This window comes from Oryctolagus cuniculus, chromosome 11, assembly GCF_964237555.1.
Source record: "Oryctolagus cuniculus chromosome 11, mOryCun1.1, whole genome shotgun sequence".
Lineage (NCBI taxonomy): Eukaryota > Metazoa > Chordata > Mammalia > Lagomorpha > Leporidae > Oryctolagus > Oryctolagus cuniculus.
Window position 1 is genome coordinate 95,318,557 of NC_091442.1, and position 23,773 is coordinate 95,342,329.

General features: G+C 38.8%; 1 long non-coding RNA gene across 1 annotated transcript; it reads left to right on the plus strand.

The window, feature by feature from the left end:
* The first annotated feature begins 2,369 nt into the window (after positions 1-2,369).
* Positions 2,370-21,249, plus strand: LOC127491053 (uncharacterized). The gene is made up of 3 exons (XR_007919530.2): positions 2,370-2,590; positions 2,998-3,132; positions 20,862-21,249. It is a non-coding gene; the product is annotated as an uncharacterized lncRNA (long non-coding RNA).
* The last annotated feature ends 2,524 nt before the right edge of the window (positions 21,250-23,773 follow it).

Genomic DNA, 23,773 nt, shown 5'->3' on the forward strand with positions numbered 1-23,773 from the left:
CCTATCCAATTTTGTATTAACCAAAAAACCATCTTTATCCCATTGTTTGACTTTATATTAAGTAAATATTATAAGTTATTAAAAACATCTTTATTTTAAAATGATTCACACTGTTTTCTGTATTGAAGGTCATGTAAGCTTTCATTTGGAGCTAAAAACAAAAAAAGACATTCTCCAAGTAAAAGCATTTAATGCTTACCAAGAATAAAGCTGCTTCTCTTATTCTGTGACCACTATGACAGGAATATTATAATAAATTCTAGGTAAACTTTGAACTTTTGATCATGACTCCTCATATTTTTCTGCAAACCATGATCACTGTAATACCCTCAAATCATATACCACACTCAAACTCAGAACTGAGCCAAAATTCTCTTCCCAAGAATCAAGTTTCTCCATAACATAGGACTTATTAATACACTGCATGCAGCCGCTCTGCTCTGGTCTAGTGGTGCCCACTTCCCTCTTTGGAAGGCATGCTCACTGCTGCTTATGCATTTGCCATTGCTTCTCTCTTTGCCAGGGTTCATTTCTCTCATGATTTTGGGGCCTAACCCAACTTCTATTTCATAATGACTTCTTCCCCACTAATTTCAGCCCTTCAGAATTTTCATAACTCAAAACAATCTTCTATGAAGACTGTTAGGATCTAAAATATTTAACCTGCACCTACATTTCCTCATCTTTCCTCACTTTTACCCACTAGAATAAATGCTTAATAAAAAAATTCATAGAAGATCGGCACCACGGCTCACTAGGCTAATCCTCCGCCTGCGGCACCAGCACCCTGGGTTCTAGTCCCGGTTGGGGCGCCGGATTCTGTCCCGGTTGCTCCTCTTCCAGGCCAGCTCTCTGCTGTGGCCCGGGAAGGCAGTGGAGGATAGCCCAGGTCCTTGGGCTCTGCACCCGCATGGGAGACCAGGAGAAGCCCTGGCTTTGGATGGGCGCAGCACGTCGGCCATAGAGGCCATTTGGGGGGTGAACCAATGAAAAGGAAGACCTTTCTCTCTGTCTCTCTCTCTTACTGTCTAACTCTGCCTGTCAAAAAAAAATTTCATAGATTTCACTATGTTGAAACCATCCCAAAGTGTTGATTAAAAAAAAAAATCCACATATTTCTGAGACTTGTCTAACCCCTGGTGTGGTCTGTGTTCACCCTGAGATAATTTTCCATCATCCTTTTAATAAAAGAGGTGCCAAAATTATAATTTTGCGGGTTTTTTGTTTTTCCTGCTTGGACATTGCCACTGTTATAGATGTTTATTAAATAAAGTCTGCCAATGAAGCACGTATAAGTCCAAGAATAAATTAGAGCAGATAACAATTGGCTGCCTTCTAATTAGTTAAACAAAATGACTGATGTGTTAGCTCGTTTATCTTCTTTCACTTGTGAGGATCACTATCAATTTCCTTTATTGCTATCTAGAAGATTTGGAGAAGCCCAATGGCATTTCAAAAGATTTCAATGAGTGGGATATAGTTTTACTTTTCATAAATCCGGAATAGGAAAAGAAACTAAACACAAACAAGATCCTTTTGGGTAAAATCTAACCATTCTTCAACCCTTATTTGTTTAATAAAAGACCAACCACAATATAAATGCAAGACAGATTCTGTTTGTACATAAGAAATGAAAGGAGAAGAGCTGTAGGTTGTTAATAACAGAAGATGTTTTGCACCTGTTCCAGAGGATGAATATGCATTTTGTCTTGGAGCCAGTACATAAGTCAAATTCCTTCAACACAGGCATAGGCAACCCTGGTTCTAGCTTTAGCCTGTGTGGAGGAAGAAAGGCTGGCACTGGCACAAGATTTACCCACTCTGAATGTAAATGCTCTTTGTCCACCTTAACTTGATGTCAGGGCGATTGGAAAACAAGAACTTGGTTGACTGAATAGAAGCAATTTGTTGTATTTTGTTCTTTGAACTCAGAGATAATCAAGGACTGTTATTTCAGATCCTGGCTGACCTGAATTTTGACTGGAAAAAGAACTAGATGTGAGATAACTGGATAGGCTGTGTATGTTTTAAAAAAATCAGCATGCCTCTAGAAACTGCTCAGAATTAGCTTATTTTTGTTTTCTCTGTTAATAACTTCTATATCATTTTTTCTATATTCCCAACCTCTCTGTTGCACTGAGATTTAATCTACTGGGTGAGAGTAAATGACTTAACTGAACTCATAGTTGCAAAAGGCACAGAAAAAAATGCTAAGGCAGTAAATCACATAGAACTCTACTTCAGAGTATCAATCCTGTAGGTGAATTGAAACAGAGCTCTCTGAAAATTTAAATAAGCTACTTCCTAATTGGAAGTTTCTATTTGTGCTGTTCGTTAGTTATTTTAGCCTTGGTCCTATCCAATCTGTTGACTCAGCCATTCACGCGGCCAGGAAACAACAATAAATGTGCGTGCTTTCCAGGAAAAGGCGCTGGGTTGGAGTGGGAAGACCCTGTTTCCATCCCAGTGCAACCCTGGGAGACCTTGGACAAGGGTCTGCACCCCTTCAGCCTTTCATTCAGGGAAACAGAGGAGACTGGACTGGAATAGAATTCTGAACGGTGCTCAGTTCGTGGGTGATGAGTCAGAGGTAAGCCACGTAAATTGTGGTCCCTGTCCTCCACTCCCTGCTTCAGTGAAAAAATTCTGTTCCTGGAATGCTGGGTAAGACAGAGTATAACCCGGAGATATACAGCCTGGATGATTTTGAAAGGGCCTTTTTTTTTTTTTTTAATTTTTTTATTTATTTGTTTGAAAGTCAGAGAGAGGGAGAGATAAGAGATTTTCCATTTGCTTGTTCACGTCCCAGATGTCAGGAACAGGGCTCGTGTTTTTAAGATTTGGAATAATGACTGATGAATTAAAATAAGATTTTACTTTAAAGAATAAAGAATTTTGGGGTTGGCATTGTGGGGTAGCACATGAAGCCGCCACTTTTGACACCAGCATCCCCTATGAGTGCCAGTTTAGATACAGGCTGCTTCACTTCCAATCTAGATTCCTGCTAAGGCACCTGTAGAAGTAACAGAAGATGGCCCAAGTGCTTGGGCCCCTGCACCCACTTGGGAGACCAGGACAGAGTTCCTGCTCATGGCTTTGCCTGACCCAGCCCCAGGTCATTGCAGCCATTTGGTGAGTGAACTAGTGGATAAAAGATTCATTCTCTCTTTCTTTCTCTCTGTTCCTGCCTTTCAAATAAATAAATCTTTACCAAAAAAAGTAGAATAAAAACTTCCGGCTTCTCTTGAAGAACTTGGTAATCATTCAGCACTAGTCTCACCCAAATCCATCCCATAGAACTGCACACAGCCTATTCCTGTCCAGCATTTAATTCCTTGATATAATGTGCAGGCTCCCTTACATGTCTATCCAGGTTCCTAAGTTCTGTCTACCACCTCTTTTCCCAACTACTCCCTTCCCCAACCCTGCTCTGTGCTTCTACTCAGCACTTACCATACTTAACAAACATGAGATGTGTTCCTGTTTTTGTCAGCTACCCCTGGATCCCCATATTATATTCCCAGGAATATAAGCATCAAGTGAGCAGGGATCTTATCTGTTGTGTATATGCCTAAAACATATCTAGTGTATGGTAAGAACTTGATAAATATTTTTTAAATGGATAAATGGATGAAACCATCCCTGACTGGCAAAGACAGCAACACGTGTGTATTAGAAGGGAGTAGCACTCGGCCATACTGGATATATCCAGTTTGGAAAAGGCTCATTGTGCTGAGTTCTCAGAACCAAGTTCATTTGTTATTCTCTTCAGTTGTTTTTCTCTTACAAAGCGCACTCTTCCACTGATGGTCCTGCTTGTTCTATATAGCTGTTTTTACTTATCACACAAAATCCTCTAAGATATCCGTCTAAGATTTTGTTGGGGGCAAAAGAAAACTTCTGTTGCCAAAAATAATTTGAAAAATCCTTAACAAGAGCACTTTTCAAAATCTACTACTCAAACAGTGCTCTATACTTTGTGTGCCTTTGTGGGTACAGTCTGTTGAAATCTTTACTTAGTATATACTAAGTTGATCTTCTGTATATAAAGATAATTGAAAATGAATCGTGATGAAGCATAGGATGGGAGAGGGAGTGGGAGATGGGATGGCTGCGGGTGGGAGGGAGGTTACGGGGGAAAAAGCTGCTATAATTCAAAAGTTGTACTTTGGAAATTTATATTTATTAAAGTTGAAAAGAAAAAAAATTATTAAAAAATCCCTTCTAACAGTGAATTCATGCTCCACAGCCATTCAGATCTGTAAGTATGAAATCCAGGTCATGTGTGTGCAACTTTCCTTCATTGCTTCCTTTAAACACTTTTGTTTTCTTTTTTGAGTCAGTCCCCACAGGAATAGACCCAGTGAGGCCACTAATAGAATAGTTCATTCCCACCTGCCACCTCATGCCAGCCAACAATCTCAGCTTCACCACTCACTCTTGATTATGTAGAACCGTTCCAATCCTGAGTGACAGAATCTGCAGAGACAGCTGTTGGGCTCCACAAACATTTGAGGGGAGAGGGGGAGTGTGAAGTTGCTTGCTACATTCAACTATTCCTTTTCACTGGAAGAAACAGCTGCCATTTTCACATAGAAGGGGAGTAAAGGAAAGCTGACAATGCCCAGCACCATTCAGTAGTAACCATTCAAATAGACTTTCACCAGCCCAGCATCAGAATCTCAGTTTCTCCAGAGCACAGGGAGGACGCAAGGTGTCTGCATGTCCTGTTTGCTTGTCCAAACACTTCCCTAGATATGCAATTCAATCCAAATAAAACGTGTGCAATTCAAGCACCCACTTTCAGCATTCCATTTCTTGTTATCACACAAGGCATTAATGGGTTCCAGCACCCTCTGTGTACACCAAGCCAAAATGCAGTGTTGATCTCTGAGAGCAGGCACTCCCAGGCTCATCGGCAAGGGTATCTGCTGGAGTGGCTATGGGAGTACATTCCCAAATGGAAAAGTCAAGGAATGCTTAGAGGTACTCCGTGATTCAGCCATAGCTGATTTTTCCTTTAGTTTCTTTGGCTCATTTATTTGCTTATACGGAAGAGAGAGTACCCATTTATTCCTTTTCCCCCACCTTATCCCTCTTAACCACCAGGGCCATCTCTCACACTGAAACCAACTTTGCACAGTTGTGAATCCAGGTAACAATCAAAATGAAGTGGTGGTGGTGGGTGGGGAACTTTTGAAAGCTTGTTCCTTCATTTTAACCATTGCACTCATTGAATTATAAGAAATAAAACCTGGGAGTTGGCCTCAGCCTAATGTCATAAAAATATATTGGGCTGGGACATTGTTGTCTGAATGTGGTAGAGTTAAACATTTCTTTTAAAAAGGGGATATGAGGCTGATACATACATTTTTCTATTTTTAATTATTTGTACTCAATTTGAAATTCAGATGCTTTGTGTGTGAGTTGTTTAGGGCAACTTTGTTGACAAATAAATGCTATGAAAAATGAAAAAAAGGATCATTTTGAGCCCTGACCTACATGAAGTAAGTGCCTTTATATATACCCACTTGATCTATCCTCAAAGATGCTTACAGATGAGGTAAGGGATAAAGAAGGAATTTGTCTACAGGATGTTTTGATCTTAGGATGCCTCACAACAAGCATTTGGGTTGCTATTTTCTGTTTTTTTTTTTTTTTTTTTTTTTTTTTTTTAAACAAATCCATTGCTATGCTAAGAACTACTGATTTAGTCGGGTTAAACATGTCAATTGAGAGGAAGTGATCAATAGATTACTTCTTAAAAACATTTATTCACCTTTTGAAATTTGCTGATATTTACAACATTAAACAGGCATGTCTAGGAGTTAAAGGAAAATGGAATATTTGAATTTTTTTCCTGTTTTTATTTCTATCAACAGAAACTCAGTTAAGGAATATGTTTTCTGGGTTTCACTCTCTACCTCCCTACATTATTAGAAACTTTTGTTGCTGCTTCTATGTGTGCCCTGATGGAGCAGGAGCTGGCTTTCTTGAAATTCTTGGTTTTAAGTCCAGATCCTATCTCTTAAGTGAAGTGGGTAAGACCAATGACAACTCACCACCTGGGGCAGAGATCTTTCTAAAGTCATTCACTACCAGACCATTTTGTGATACTCAGAATTGGCTGAAGCCCTTATCAATTCCAGAGGGAGTGGGAGACAAACCTCTTTGACCTGACGCTTTCCACAATCACTGAAATTCAATAAACATTGTTTCTTAAGAAAAATGAAAATCAGCATAGGATAGGTTCAGCATGCGATGACTCACGTGATATTTATGACCGAAGTATCACTTACGACAGGACAGTTTCACCTGAGATGGGATTCCCCGGGAAGGCTTCTGTATCAGAATTCCTCCAAGGCCTCAGGGCTCCTACAAGGCAACACCACAGGCCACTGTCTCTGTCTTTTAATTAGAAGAATGGCTAGCTGTCATTTGCTAAAGACACACCAGAGCCAGAGACTGTATAAGGGTACCTTAAATACTCACAACTCTACAAGGTAAGAACTAGTTCGATTCTTTTTTCAGAGCAAGAATTTTTGAATAAAAGATAATTTTCCCTAAGCTTTATTTTTTTATTGGGGAAGTATGGAGGGCAAGGGAACCAAAGCCAAGATGCAGGAATTGAATCCAGGCATCCCATATGAATGGCAGGAACCCAATTACTTCAGCCTTTACGGATGCCTCTGAGGGTCAGAATTACAAAACCTGCAATCAGGAGCTGGAGACAGATAGTGAACCCAGATATTGAACTCAGGCACTCCAATGTAGGATATGGGCATCTCAAGGTCACACAACTTGATAGATACCATTACCAAATAGTATAGGTGATATAAATGGGGTACCTTTCTAAGGGAGTACTACAGACGCAGTTCTTCCACAGCTGAATGCCTCTTGGCAGATGAGAGGACCTGGAACCTAAATTCTCCCTTGCTATGCCCTGGGATACTATTTATGCGTGCTCTGAGAGTCAACTTCATTTTATGTACTAAAGTCTCATTTGAAAGGATCATTGCCTTATTTAATGTGCTAATTTATAGGGAGAAGTTTATATATTTGAGGAATTTAATTTATTCCTGCATTTTATCCAGGAAACAAAAGCCAGATATTGTTGGACATTTGTTATTTGCTTTAAAAAGAAGATCTTAGGTTAAGATGAGAGAAATCTATTAATTGGATATTGCTCCCTACACTGGAGAACATAAAACCTTTCATGTCCTACAGCTCATCATACTCAAAATTTTAAGATGGACTCTAATAAAAGGAAAACTTTTCAGATATCCCTTTATTTGTAGATGGCAAGGTGCACTCAGTTCCATTAACAGAGCTCTTTTGACTAATCTAAATTCAGAACTAAGGGTCTGCTGAGAGGCTGGGACCCTGAGCAAACACACTTTCTAGGAGAGTTCACGGCCAGGTTCTGAGAGAGGTCATGGTCCTGTCGCACTCCTGAGGCCGGATCCTCAGATTCCAAGAGTAAGAGGAGCTGGCAGCAGCCCTTTCCATGTGTGTCTGCTGGCTCGTCCTCCAGTCTGGCATCTGCACACTCCTCTCCTCACCCTCCCTCACACGACCTTCCAAGCAGAATGAGCTGTCCTTCCAAATATGACCCTAACTCCTGCGACAGCTGGCGGCAAGAACAAGATAGACTGAGCTCATGCAAAGGGTATTAGCAGTGAGTCTTTTTATTTCTCTCCCTCAGTCAAAGATGTTTGGAAAATTCATCTAAAAGCTGTTTTAAAAATTTCATTCATAAAGATGATTGAAGGATTTCTCAGAGTTTCCATATAGCAAGTCTTTGGGAGGGAGTGAATGTTTATTATTTTTCCTTCTCTCTGAGTTCGGAAAGGATTAGAGAGTCTTGGCCAGCAGAGAAGCCTCAGCCGACCACCCACACTTTTCCTTGGAGATTCTGGATGTGCTGTGTAGGAATTCTTTGGAAGAGCCTCCATATTTGTGAGGGGATTGGACTATTCTTTAAAGATCCAGAGTTTCTCCCTTTCTTGTACTTGAAACTGTCTTCACTCTAATTTGTGAGTCAAAGGAGTGACCTGGTATCCACTTAAGGACCTCAAAATTCGTTTGGCTCTTTACAGATGAGGTCCATTCCCTGCCATCTCCACACTTCTATTATGATCGGGAAACTTGGGAAAGAATCTTCAGTTAAACAGTTGAGTCAGCACACATTCCATGGAACAGCTGACTTCACACTAATGTCACTTTCTATCTATCTACTTCCTCCTCTTTCATTCAGTAGTTAACCAGGGAAATCCCAACTGAATGGTATCATGTTGCCAGCACGGAATATGACAAACTCTGATAATGCAGACTGTTTAGTGAATTCTAGTCTGCTTGGGGATAAGTGGTTAACGGGTACTGAAGAGCTTGGTCAGGGTCCACACATGCCTGGAGATCACTAATCTGGGAAGGCTAGTGAAACACTGAATGTCAATATCAGCAACACCTCAGAAGCCTGCTACTGGGGCTGAGCTCAACACAAAAGAATTCAGTAATATTAAATAAATATGTAAATCTTCACTTAAATTTAAAAATATCATAACTTTGGAGAAGAAGCAGCTAGGTTAATATTAGTGAAAAATAATTTGGATACTTTATTTGTTCATCCTCACTGTGATGTCATTCCCAAAATATCCCAAGTAATCTGAATTAGTGATAAAAGTAACATATATATTTTGTTCAGTTGTAGTATGTGCTAAGATAACACATTTACACAGAAGATATAAACATTTCCATTTTACAGATAAGAAAAATGAGGAAAGTAATCATCCAATGCTAGGTCAAAACAGCTGCAAATAGTATAGCTCAGATCTTAGGCCTGATTAGCTAGTTCCTAGGTCCGTTCCTAAGTCCTTTACTCTGTGCCATTAACAGAGAAATACCTCCAGAACTTCGTATTGGTTTCTAAGATCACATATGCAGAATGCTATTCACCTCAATAAACCCAAATTAAATTCAGACACTAAGAACTGTCTAGAAAAAAATATCTAGAGAAAGATGACTGGGTTACATGGTATAGACGGGAGGCTTCAAAAAGATTGTGGAAAATGCTCATTTTTAAAGGGCATTTTTTTTGACAGGCAGAATTAGACAGTAAGAGAGAGAGACAGACAGAAAGGTCTTCCTTTCGTTGGTTCACCCCCTAAATGGCTGCCACGGCAGGCGCGCTGCGTAGATCCGAAGCCAGGTGACAGGTGCTTCTCCTAGTCTCCCATGTGGGTGCAGGGCCCAAGCACTTGGGCCATCCTCCACTGCACTCTCGGGCCACAGCAGAGAGCTGGACTGGAAGAGGAGCAACCGGGACAGAATCGGGCGCCCCAACCGGGACTAGAACCCGGGGTGCCAGCACCACAGGCAGAGGATTAGCCTAGTGAGCCGCGGCGCTGGCCTTAAAGTGCATTTGAACATGATCTTTCTGAAGCCTCCTCATAGTTAACAAGAACAAGAGGGTACTACTAAAAGTTAATGGATAATGAAATTAAAATGTAAGTTCTTACAGTGCCAAGCTTTTTTGAAATCCATGCATACAAGTGGTCTTCACACAATTCATGGAAAATCCATATGATGAAAAACATTTCATAAGTTTCAAAAAAAATTTATGCCAAAATAAACTTTTCATTAATTCTGTCTTACACAGACTTTTGGAAGTGCCTTGGTAGAAAATGTGTTGGAGATATTGGAAATACCTTTAGATACTAAAGACCCAGGGTCAAATGTAAGTCATAGGCAAAAATTTTAATACCAAATAAATTACACAATAACAAGAGTTTTGTTTAGACAACAGAGGAGAAATCTCTAAAAATGATCACTTTCAGTCACTAGAAGTAGAAAAACAGTTGTGGAAAGCCATATACAAGGGTTCATGCTAACAGAAACTCTGACTTGTTGCACATTTGTTGTATTTAAGGGATTCTTTCTCTTTTTTCCTTATTATCTATTTTCCTCTTTATTTTTTTTTTGTTTTCTTTTTTTTATTTGGTAAATATGAATTTCCAAAGTACCGTTTATGGAGTACAATGGCTGCCCCCCCATAATTTCCCTCCCACTCGCACCCCTCCCATCTGCTGCTCCCTCTCCCATTCCATTCACATCCAGATTCATTTTCAATTCTCTTTATACTTATATACAGAAGATCGAATTAGTATATATTAAGTAAAGATTTCATCATTTTGCACCCACACAGAAACACAAAGTGTAAAATACTGCTTCAGTACTAGTTATAGCATTACTTCACATTGGACAACACATTAAGGACAGATCCCACATGAGAAGTAAGTACACAGTGACTCCTGTTGTTGACTTAACAATTTGACACTCTTGTTTATGGCGTCACTAATCTCCCTAGGCTCTAGTCATGAGATGCCAAAGCTGTGGAAGCCTTTTGAGTTCACTGACTTTGATCTTATTCCAACAGGGTCAAAGTAAAAGTTCTCTCCTCCCTCCAGAGAAAGGTACCTCCTCCTTTGATGACCCCATTCTTTCCACTGGGATCTCACTCGCAGAGATCTTTCATTTAGGTCTTCTTTTTATTTTTCCAGAGTGTCTTGGCTTTCCATGCCTAAAATACTCTCATGGGCACTTCAGCCATATCCAAATGCCTTAAGGGCTGATTCTGAGGCCAGAGTGCTATTTAGGACATCTGCCATTCTATGAGTCTGCTTCTGCCATTCTATGATCCTGCTTCCCATGATGGATCATTCTCTCCCTTTTTGATTCTATCAGTTAGTATTAGCAGACACTAGTCTTGTTTGTGTGATCCCTTTGACTCTTAGACCTATCAGTGTCATCAATTGTGAACTGAAATTGATCACTTGCACAAGTGAGATGGCATTGGTACATGCCACCTTGATAGGATTGTATTGGAATCCCCTGGCACATTTCTAACTCCGCCATTTGGGGCAAACAAACAACCCACTTAAGAGATGGGCCAAGGACCTCAATAGACATTTTTGAAAAGAGGAAATCCAAATGGCCAACAGACACATGAAAAAATGTTCAAGATCACTAGCAATCAGGGAAATGCAAATCACAACCACAATGAGGTTTCACCTCACCCCAGTTAGAATGGCTCACATTCAGAAATCTACCAACAATAGATGCTGGAGAGGATGTGGGGAAAAAGGGACACTAACCCACTGTTGGTGGGAATAAAAAATGGTTGAGCCACTATGGAAGTCAGTCTGGAGATTCCTCAGAGACCTGAATATAACCCTACCATACAACCCAGCCATCCCACTCCTTGGAATTTACCCAAAGGAAATTAAATTGGCAAACAAAAAAGCTGTCTGCACATTAATGTTTATTGCAACTCAATTCACAATAGCTAAGACCTGGAACCAACCCAAATGCCCATCAACAGTAGACTGGATAAAGAAATTATGGGAAATGTACTCTATAGAATACTATACAGCAGTCAAAAACAATGAAATCCAGTCATTTGCAACAAGAAGGAGGAATCTGGAAAACATTATGCTGAGTGGAATAAGCCAGTCCCAAAGACACAAATATCATATGTTCTCCCTGATCAGTAACAACTAAGCACCAAAGGGGAAACCTGTTGAAGTGAAATGGACACTATGAGAAACAGTGACTTGATCAGCCCTTGTCCTGTTGATGTACAATGTAATACTTTATCCCTTTTAGTATTTTTTTGTTCTAGTACTATTTGTTGAACTCTGTAATTAACACACAATTATTCTTAGGTGTTTAAATTTTAACAAATTTTTCCAAAGTACAGCTTTTGGATTACAGTGGCTTTTTCCCCCCATAACTTCCCTCCCACCTGCAACAATCCCATCTTCCGCTCCCTGTCCCATTATATTCACGTCAAGATTCATTTTCAATTCTCTTTATATACAGAAGATCAATTTAGTATATATTAACTAAAGATTTCAACAGTTTGCACCCACACAGAAACACAAAGTGAAAAATACTGTTTGAGTACTAGTTATAACATTAATTTACATTGTACAACACATTAAGGACAGAGATCCTTCAAGGGGAGTAAGTGCACAGTGACTCCTGTTGTTGACTTAACAATTTGACACTCTTGTTTATGGTGTCAGTAATCACCCTGGGCTCTTGTCATGAGTTGTGAAGGCTATGGAAGCCTTTTGAGCCCCAAACTGTACATCTCCTCCCTCTCTTATTCCCACTCTTATATTTAACAGGGATCACTTTTCAGTTAAATTTAAACACCTAAGAATAACTGCGTGTTAATTAAAGAGTTTAACCCATGGTATTAAGTAGAACAAAAAAAATACTAAAAGGGATAAAGTATTAAGTTGTTCATCGACAGTCAGGACAAGGGCTGATCAAGTCATTGTTTCTCATAGTGTCCATTTCACTTCAACAGGTTTCCCCTTTGGTGCTCAGTTAGTTGTCACCGATCAGGGAGAACATATGATATTTGTGTCTTTGGGACTGGCTTATTCCACTCAGCATAATGTTTTCCAGATTCCTCCTTCTTGTTGCAAATGACTGGATTTCATTGTTTTTGACTGCTGTATAGTATTCTATAGAGTACATTTCCCATAATTTCTTTATCCAGTCTACTGTTGATGGGCATTTGGGTTGGTTCCAGGTCTTAGCTATTGTGAATTGAGCTGCAATAAACATTAATGTGCAGACAGCTTTTTTGTTTGCCAATTTAATTTCCTTTGGGTAAATTCCAAGGAGTGGGATGGCTGGGTTGTATGGTAGGGCTCTATTCAGGTTTCTGAGGAATCTCCAGACTAACTTCCATAGTGCCTTTACCAGTTTGCATCCAGATTGCATTCCCACCAACAGTGGGTTAGTGTCCCTTTTTCCCCACATCCACGCCAGCATCTGTTGTTGGTGGATTTTTGTATGTGATTCATTGTAACCGGGGTGAGGTGAAACCTCACTGTGGTTTTGATTTGCATTTCCCTGATTGCTAGTGATCTTGAACATTTTTTCATGTGTCTGTTGGCCATTTGGATTTCCTCTTTTCAAAAAGTCTATTGAGGTCCTTGGCCCATCTCTTAAGGTGGTGGTTTATTTTGATGTTGTGGAGTTTCTTGATCTCTTTGTAGAGTCTGGTTATTAACCCTTTATCTGCTGCATAGTTTGCAAATATTTTTTCCATTCAGTTGGTTGCCTCTTAACTTTCCTGTTTCTTTTGCAGTACAGAAACTGTACAGGATGCTAGCCATGGGTTTTTCATAAATTGCTTTGATTGTATTGAGGAATGTTCCTTCTATACCCAGTTTTCTTAGAGTTTTCATCATGAAAGGGTGTTCTATTTTATCAAATGCTTTCTCTGCATCTATTGAGATAATCATATGGTTTTTCTTCTGGAGTTTGTTAATGTGGTGCATCACATTGATTGCTTTGTGAACATTGAACCATCAGTGCATACCAGGGATAAATCCCATTTATTCTGGGTGGATGATCTTTCTGATGTGCTGTTGCATTCTATTGGCCAGAATTTTATTGAGGATTTTTGCATCTATGTTCATCAGGGATATTGCTCTATAATTTTCTTTCAATGCTGCATCATTTTCAGGCTCAGGGATTAAGGTGATGCTGGCTTCATAGAAAGAATTTGGGAGGATTCCCTCTTTTTCGATTGTTCTGAATAGTTTGAGAAGAATTGGAGTTAGTTCTTCTTTAAATGTCTGGTAGAATTCAGCAGTAAATCCATCTGGTCCTGGGCTTTTCTTTGTTGGGAGGGACTTTATTACTGATTCAATTTCTGTCTCAGTTATGCATCTGTTTAGGTTTTCTATGTCTTCATGGTTCAATTTAGGTAAGTTGCATATGTCCAGGAACCTATCCATTTCTGATAGATTTCCCTGTTTACTGGCATACAACTATTTGTAGTAATATCTGATGATTCTTTTTATTTCTGTGGTGTCTGTTGTTACATTCCCTTTTTCATCTCTGATTTTATCTATTTGGGTCTTCTCTCTTCTTTTTTTAGTTAGTTGGGCCAATGGTATGTCAATTTTGTTTAATTTTTTGGCTGCTGCCATGGCTCACTTGCTAATCCTCCACCTGCGATGCCGGCACCCTGGGTTCTATTCCTGGTTGGGGTGCAGGATTCTGTCCTAGTTGCTCCTCTTCCAGTCCAGCTCTCTTTTGTGGCCCGAAGTGCTTGGGCCCTGTACCCACAGGGGAGACCAGGAGGAAGCACCTGGCTCCTGGCTTCAGAATGGCACAGCACGCCAGCCGTGGCACCCAATTTGGGGGGTGAACCAATGGAAAAAGGAAGACCTTTCTCTCTGTCTCTCTCTCTCACTGTCTAACTCTGCCTGTTAAAATAATAATAAAAAAAATAATTTATTTTTTTCAGAAAAACAGCTCTTCATTTGGCTGATCTTTTGTAATTTTTTTTGGATTCAATTCTGTTGATTTCTTCTCTGATTTTAATTATTTCTCTTCTCCTACTAGTTTTGGGTCTGGTTTGCTGCAGTTTTTCTAGATCCTTGAGATGTACTGAAAGCTCATTTATTTGGTGCATTTCCAATTTCTGGATGTAGGCACCTATTGCTATAAACTTTCTTCTTAACATTGCTTTTGCTGTATCCCATAAGTTTTGATATGTTGTTTTGTTATCCTCATTTACTTCTAGAATGTTTTTGATTTCTCTTTTGATTTCTCCTATGACCCATTGTTCATTCCGGAGCATGTTGTTCAGTTTCCATGTGTTTGCATATGTTCTAAGGATTCCTGAGTTAGTAATTTCCAGCTTTGTTCCACTGTGGTCTGATGAACTGCATTGTATTATTCTAATTCTTTTGAATTTGCTGAGACTTGCTTTATGGTTTAGTATGTGGTCAATCCTAGAGTAGGTTCCATGTACTGCTGAGAAGAATGTCAACTCTTTAAGTGTAGGATTAAAAGTTCTGTAGATATCTGTTAGATCCATTTGTGCTATAGCATTGATTAAATCTGTTGTTTCCTTGTTGATCCTCTGTCCAGTTGATCTGTCTATTTCTGAAAGTGGAGTATTGAAGTCCCCCAGTACTATTGTATTGGAGTCTAAGTCTCCCTTTAAATCCCTTAACATATCTTTTTTTTTCCTTAACATATCTTTTAAATGAAGTGGTGCCCTGAAATTAGGTGCATATACATTTATAATAGTTACATCTTCCTGTTGAATTGAACCCTTAAACATTATATAGTGCCCCTCTTTATCTCTCTCAACAGTTTTTGTGTTAAAGTTTATTTTGTCTGATATTTAGATGGCTATGCCACTATGCCAGCTCTTTTTTTCATTTCTGTTGGCATGGTATATCTTTTTTCCAGCCTTTCACTTTCAGTCTGCATGCATCTTTGTTGGAAAGATGTGTTTTTGTAAGCAGCAAATAGATGGGTTTTGTTCCTTAACGCATTCAGCCAATCTGTGTCTTTTAACTGGAGAGTGAGGCCATTAACGTTTTATGTGACTATTGATAAGTGGTAAGTTTGCCCTGCCATTTCCCAAAGATATTTTCTAATATATGCTTTGAACTTCCAGTGATCTTTTGCTGTGAGATTTCCTTCCTTTACCATCTTTCATATTGATGGCCGTGTTTCTGTGTTTCTGTGTGTAACACATCTTTAAGCATCTTTTGCAGGGCTGGACGAGTGGTGACATGTTCTTTCAATTTCTGTTTGCTATGAAAGGTCTTTATTTCACCTTCATTCACAAATGAGAGCTTTGCAGGATATAATATTCTGGGCTGGCAGTATTTTTATCTAAATATTATATTATTCTTAGAAGTTCTTTCTCAGCCATGGCATTGTCTGTATACAAAAGCTACTGATTTTTGTATGTTGACTTTATATCCTGCCACTTTACAAAACTCTTCTATGAGTTCCAATAGTCTCTTAGTGGAGTCTTTTGATTCCCCCATCTATAAAACCATGTCATCTGCAAATAGGGATAGTTTGACTTCCTCCTTTCCAATTTGTATCCCTTTGATTTCTTTTTCTTGCCTAATGGCTCTCGCAAAAATTCCAGTATTATATTGAATAGCAATGGCAAGAGTTGGCATCGTTGTCTTGTTCCAGATCTCAGTGGGAATACTTCCAACTTTTAACCATTCAATAAGTAACTGCCCGTGGGTTTGTCATAAATTGCTTGATTGTGTTGAGGAATGTTCCTTCTATACCCAACTTGCTTAAAGTTTTCATCATGAAAGGATGTTGTATTTTATCAAATGCTTTCTCTGCATCTATTGAAATAATCATATGGTTTCATTCTTCAGTTTGCTATTGTGATATATGACATTTATTGATTTGTGAAGGTAGAACCAACCCTGCATACCAGGGATAAATCCCACTTGATTTGGATTAATGATCTTTCTGATGTGTTGTTGGATTCCATTATTTTTTGTTGAGAATTTTTGCATCTATGTTCACCAGGGATACTGGTCTACAGTTCTCTTTCTCTGTTGTATCTTTTCCTGGTCCAGGAATTAAGGTGATTCTGGACTCAAAGATATTTGGGAGGATTCCCTCTCTTTCAATTGTTTTGGATAGTCTGAGAAGAATTATCTGGTACAACTCAGCAGTGAAGCCATAAGGTCCTGGGCTTTTCTTTCTTGGGAGGGTCTTTATTACTAACTCAATCTCCATCTTTGTTTTTGATCTGCTAGGGTTTTCTACGTCTTCATGACTCAATGTTGGTAGACTGTATGTGTCCTGGAATCTACCCATTTCTTCTGTATTGTTCAGTTTGTTGGAATATAGCTGTCTGTAGTAATTCCTGATGATTCTTTTTGTTTCTGTGGTATCTACTGTTATATTTGCTTTTTCATCTCTGATTCTATTGATTTGGGTCTTCTGCTTATTTTTTTGTTAGTTGGGCCAATGGAGTAAAAATTTTATTTATTTTTTTCAATAAACCACCTCTTTATTTCTCTGATCTTTTGTATTTTTTGTTTCAATTTTTTATTTCTTCTCTAATTTTTTCTTTCCTCCTACTAATTTGGGGTTTGGTTTGTTGTTGTTTTCCTAGGTTATTGAGAAGCACTGATAGCTCATTTATTTGGTGCTTTTCCAATTTATTCATGTAGGTGCCAGTTGCTATAAACTTCCCTCTTAATACTGTTTTTGTCAAGTCCCATAAATTTTGATATGTTATATTGTCACTTTCATTTGTTTCTAGAATTTTGTTTTCCTTTTTTATTTCTTCTATGACCCACTGTTCATTCAGGAGAATGTTGTTCAGTCTCCATTGTCTGCATATGTTATCAAAATTCTTTTTTTTTTATGTTGTATCCTGTGACCTTGTTTTTTTTTAACTTTTATTTAATGAATATAAATTTCCAAAGTACAGCTTTTGGATTACCATGCCCCCCCCATAACTTCCCTCCCACCCACAACCCTCCCCTTTCCCTCTCCCTCCCCCCTTCCATTCACATCAAGATTCATTTTCAATTCTCTTTATATACAGAAGATCAGTTTAGCATATATTAAGTAAAGATTTCAACAGTTTGTACCCACATAGAAACACAAAGTGAAAAATACTGTTTGAGTACTAGTTATAGCATTAAATCAAATGTACAGCACATTCAGGACAGAGATCCTACATGAGGAGTCAGTGCACAGTGACTCCTGTTGTTGACTTAACAAATTGACACTCTTGTTTATGGCATCAGTAATCACCCTAGGCTCTTGTTCAAAATTCTTGAGTTGTTAATTTCCAACTTTATTCCTTTGTGACCAGAAAAGATGCTTAGCAAAATTTCAATTTTTTTGAATTTATGAGACTTGTCTTTATGGCCTGACATATGGTCTACCCTAGAGAAAATTCTTTGTACTGATGAAAAGAATGTGTATTCTTCAACTGTGGGATGAAAGGTTCTGTAGATATCAGTTAGGTCCATCTGGTCCACAGTGTTGATTAGCTCTGTTGTTTCCATGTTGATTTTCTATCTGGTTGATCTGTCCATTGATGAAAGTGGGGTGTGAAGTCCCCCATTACTATTATTTTGGAGTACATGTCTCCCTTTAGATCCATTAACATTTCTTTTAAATAGCCAGAACCCTGTAATTGGGTGCATATACATTGATTATAGTCACATCTTTCAGTTGAAGAGATCCCTTAATCATTACATAATGCCCTTCTTAGTCTCTCATGTTAAAGCCTATTTTGTCTGTTATTACAGTGGCTACACCTGCTTGTTTCTGCTTTACAATAGCATGGAATATCTTTTTCCATCCTTTCACTTTCAGTCCATATGTATCATTGACATGCATTTCTTGTAGGCAGCAAATAGATGGGTCATATATTTAATCCATTCAGCTAGCCGGTATCTTTTATTTGGAGAGTTTAGGACATTTACATTCAAGGTATTACTGATAAGTAACAACTTGGCCCTGCCATTTTCCTACAAATATTCTTATTGTTTGTTTGAACTTCCTTTGTACTTTTAGTGGGAGTTTGTCTGCCTTCACATTCCTTCATAATGATTACTTTCTTTCTGTGCTTCTGTGTGTAGAATATCCTTAAGCATCTTTTGGAAGGCTGGATGAGTGGTGACAAATTCTTTGAATTTCTATTTGCTTTCAAAGATCTTTATTTTCATTAATTTATAAATATTTTCCTTTTTTTTAAAAAAAGATTTATTTGAAAGTCAGAGTTACACAGAGAGAGAAGAAGAGGCAGAGAGAAAGAGGGTTCTTCTACCTGATGGTTCACTCCCAATTGGCCACAAGGCCAGAGCTGCACCAATCTGAAGCCAGAAGCCAGGAGCCTCCTCCAAGTTTCATACATGGGTGCAGGGGCCCAAAGACCTGGGCCATCTTCCACTGCTTTCCCAGGCCGGTTCAATTCTCAGCTGCTCCACTTCTGGCACCCACATGGAATGCCAGCACTGCAGGTGGCAGCCCTACCCACCACACCACAGCACCAGCCCCCAATCTTTTCTTTTTAGACTTGTAGCCTTTTGGGTTTCTGATGAGGAATGAGAAATTAGCTGTTAGTCAAGTTGGGAAAATTATGAAGGTAATTGGCATTTCTTTCATGTACATTTTAGAGTCTTTTATGTGTGCTTCACTGTTGAATGTTTCCTTATAATGTGTTGTGGTTTTCTGTTCACATCTAATAGGAGTTCTATGTGTTTCCTGTATGTGGATGTCCCTTTCTTTCTCCAAGTTAAGGAAATTTTCTGGTATTATTTTGTTGCATAGGCCTTCTAATCCATTCTCTCCTTCCAAGCTTTCAAGAACTCCTAAGACATGTATGTTTGATCATTTGATAGTATCCTATAACTCTTGAATGTTATTTTCTGTTTCTCTAATTTATTTTTGTCTGAGATGTTTACAAGGATGTGTCTTCTAACTCAGATAGTGTTTCTTCTGCTTTACCAAGTCTGCATTTCCTATATTTTCTATTTGACATATTGAGTTCTTCATTTATAATATTTCAGTTTGATGTCTCTTCAATACATCTATTTCTCAACAAAATTTTTCATCAATATCATATGTGGATTTCTTTATCTCAATTTCTGAATAACCTTATGTTCATTCTTTTGAATTCATTTTCAGGCATTTCATCAATCTCTTTATCTTCACATTCTAATAATGAAGGCTGTCTTCCTTTTCAGGAATTTTATCATCTTCCTTGTTCTTGTTTCTTCCATTTCTGCACTTACATTTAGACATTTGTGGAAACACTTGTTGGTTTTCTCCTCTGATGGCTTTTATCTTTCAACTATGGCTCTGTGGTTTAATGGAGTATCTGCTCCTTCAGTGAATATCCAGAGGTATGTACTCAGTGGGGCCAGGGAACTCTGGTCAGTGCCGAAGGGTGAGGTGAGAGTCTAAGGTAACACCCAAGTTGGGGGGGGGGGTAGATCTCTATTGTCTGCAGGGGGGGAGGGTATGATCATGCCTGTTGGCATAATCATAGCCTCACATCATCCCCTCCAATATAACCAGTGCCAGGTGTTAGCCCACAGTGTCTATAACACCCACCCACACAGATACACAAACTACACAAATGATTTGTATGGTCCTCAATGTGAGCATGGAACCCTCTACAATGACCCACCCCAGACAATCAGGGATTTCTGTGCCTCTGATGCCAGACAGTGATTGGCCAGAGACCCAGCTACAACCCATGCCCTATTGTGCTGTCAACAGATTCCCATGGCCATAACCCAAAAGGCTCCCACAGTCACAGGGTGCAGAGGATTCCCTCTCAGCCTCAGATGCCTGCCCCATTCACAGAGAGAATAGAGGTCTTCCCAGAGCCAGCTGACTGTAGGTGCTCTGCCCGGGCAATTTCAGTCCCAGGGACTATGACAGGGTAGAAGGATGGAAGAGCCTCACAGTCCTAAGTGAGTGCCCAGCCCTCTGTCAATCCACCAGGCCAGACTGAAAGTCAGTGGGGAACACTGAATTTTTCCTCTGATAAAATCACCTAGTAGAGCCACCACAGCCTCTACTAGTGTTAAGATGGCACTTTTTTCCTAATGGTTACCAGGTGCACTTGTGAGGGGACGGGGAGAAAGAAATATGCTTTTTTTTTTCAAGGGCCCTGGTGAGGGCTTCAGGCTGGATTCAAAGTCAGTGTGGTCAGCAAAGTTCTCCCTCGGGCAATATCACCAGCAACAGGGCTGCTGCAGTCTTCTCTCATACAATGCTCCATGGCACTTCTCTCCTTTCTGTTGAATTTCCACTGCAAATTTCTCTTCAGCTTTCCCCTAGGAAGGTGCTTCCTCTGCTTTTCTTCTGTTATCCTCCCCGCATCAAAATCAGCACAGCTTTCAGCCATCTTGGAATCCTCTCAAAGGATTCTTAATCTAAGACCTTGAGTGAACTTCATGAAGGCTTCGAATCCCTGGAAATTATTTGCGAATCTGCTTGTCTATCTTTTCCAGGAGAGAGAGTATTTCTTCAAGCACTCAAGACAATTCTAAAAAATCTGTGAACCAGGGCCGGCACTGTGGCATAGCGGGTAAAGCCCATGTGGGTGCCAGTTCGAGTCCCAGCTGTTCCACTTCTGATCCAGCTCTCTGCTATGGCCTGGGAAAGAATTAGAAGATGGCCCAAGTCCTTGGGCCCTTGCACCCATGTGGGAGACCTGGAAGAAGCTCCTGGCTCCTGGCTTCAGATCAGCCCAGTTCCAGCCATTGCTGGGGAGTGAACCAGCGGATGGAAGACAGACTCCCTCCCTCCTTCCCTCCCTCTCTCTCTCTCCCCCTCCCCTTCTCTCTCTCCTCTCATTGTGTAACTCTGCCTCTCAAATAAATAAATCTTTTTAAAAAATCTGTGAACTGATAAATAAATGAAGTCTCTTCCAATTGTGCAACAGTACTATAGAAAACAAGCATTATCCTTCAAAAAGAAACACATCTAACAGAATTGAGTGTTGAGTAAGTATCAGGGACAACCAAAAATTGAAGAAAACAAAGATTTTGAGTTTAGTAACTACGAAGCTGTTAATAAAAAGTGGATAGAAGCTCTCTCACTGTGTGTCTTCCTAATTCTTTCAAATAAATAAATCATTTTTTAAATGTGTTGATACAATTCAGAGGTTTTTAAAAATGAAGAAAAAATAAGTTTAGTGGAATATAATTAAATAAAAAGAAGTGGACAAACTGAAACCTAAGATTTCATTACTGAGTATATTGATTATGTGATCCAAATATTCTATCACAACATAAAAAATGTGAAATTTAGGGATATTTGCTGACTGACAACTTTCAGTCTTATATAAATAAAATAGCACTTGAAATCTAGAACCATAAAATAGTATTACTCTAACTAGCCTAGAGATTACTTACTTCACCCCCATATTGTTTCAACTGAAGAAACCATACATGGAGAGATCAAGGGACATATTCTCTATCCTGGTAACTAATTCAAAATCTAGGTCCCTCTCCAGAAGATTAAGCAAAAAAAAAAAAAAAAAAAAAAAAAAAAATCCAGATTTCTCAGATATATAAATCTGGAATAGGTATCAACTAAATTTTCTAGACATTAAATAAAAACCCAAACAAAAAACTAGTCTTGACTACTCATAATTTATAAAGGTCCACTTTGTAGGGTACAAGGTGAGAACACAACACAGATCTTAAAGTGCATGAGTTTCACTCTTTAGTATAATTAAGGATACTTTCACAATATTTTTAACATTGATCTTCACAGTCTTGATTTACCTCAGGAAATATACAAGGATTCTTAAACCAGAAAGAACGAAGGAACACATGCTGTGTTACTGAGTGCTGTTGAATTAGGTCCCAGTCTTTTCAGTTTCCTTTTAGGTACTATCTTGTCAGTTTCTAAGATGAGAGGAACATCAAAAACAGAATTGCTCATGTATACTTCTGTGTCTTCTACACCTTCTTGACTCTCTGATGCAAAGATCATGATGTCACAAGAGGATGTCCAAGTTCCCTTTCTGAGTCAGTAACTCTTTGGTATACATATATAAACTTTCCACTGCTTCATTTTTTATCCATCTGACAAGGTCAAAGTGGAGTTGAGAGAAGGAAAATAAGGAACTAGTCCCACTGAAAATTTATTTCCTGAATAACACATACTGCTTATAATAATCTGAAGGTTTATGTAATTTTGACATGTGAGTTATTTACACATGCACATGTGGGTGTGTGCATGCATGTGTGAGTGCACAGGCATGTTCATTTTTTGAGGGACTGAAATTAAATAAAATTTTGATTGGGGGATTGCCAAAATGACTTAGTGTCAGCTGCTACAACTTCAACTTCAAGTACTAAGCCCAAACAAAAGCTTCATGTTCCAGTTCATACTGAAGCTTTGTAATATATGGCCCTGGGGTAGAAGTATAATGATCTATTGGGAGAAGCAAGATCCAATTAAAAGCCAGTCTGCTCTCTTTGGGAAAGACATAAGCAGCTATATATCCTTTGAGAGAATCTTAAGAAATACACACCTGAGCTTTAAATGGCTACTCATTTGACTGTGAAACTGAATTTGAATTCATCTGGGAGTCAGAGAACAAGAAAGAATTCAAATAACAACACTCTGATATTTCCTGGTGTGTTACCAGGGAGAAAAGAGCTCCTGGAAAATGAATGCTTTACACATTTGCAGATATTACAAACCACTTACAAAAACAAGGCTATTGTCATGCGTAAAAGTCATTCCTTTTAGGGGAAGCCTAAAAGGGAATTGAAATGTGGCTGACGTTTTTACTGTGAGATAAAATGTTTTTTTTAATATCATGTTTAAGTTCTCTTAGTTTAAAAAAAGAGAGACGAGAAAAAGGAAAGAAAAAAATTGTTATCCAGTATTCATGAGCAATTTCAGATATACTAGCCAAAAAATAACTCACTAAAAGACATTATACTTTTAAATACAAAGTTATTAGCAGCCTTTTCTAATTCTTTCAGTTCAGTAAGGAATTTTTGGCCTCATCGTACAATCCCTAATATTGTTTTAAAAACACACAAAAAAAGTAGACTGAACCAAAAACATAGATGAACACTTTCTTTTTCATTCCTTGATTTGCTACTAAGATAAACAATTCCAAAAATACATGAGAGCCTTCTCCTTCCATTTTATTATGTGTTTTGTTCCTTCGCTCACTTGTTTACAACGTGCTTCTATGTATTTTTAAAAATATTTAGTAAAAGCCACTATATTGCTTAAGACCTACTCCATTTCACTGCCTCATTAAATTCTGATTGGCTGCAACTGTTTTGATGTGACACCACAGACAAATTGATAAAATAAGATCGATGGGTTTAATATACACCCATATCTAAGCACTAACAGGCATTGTATTTGGGATTGATTTACTTATGTA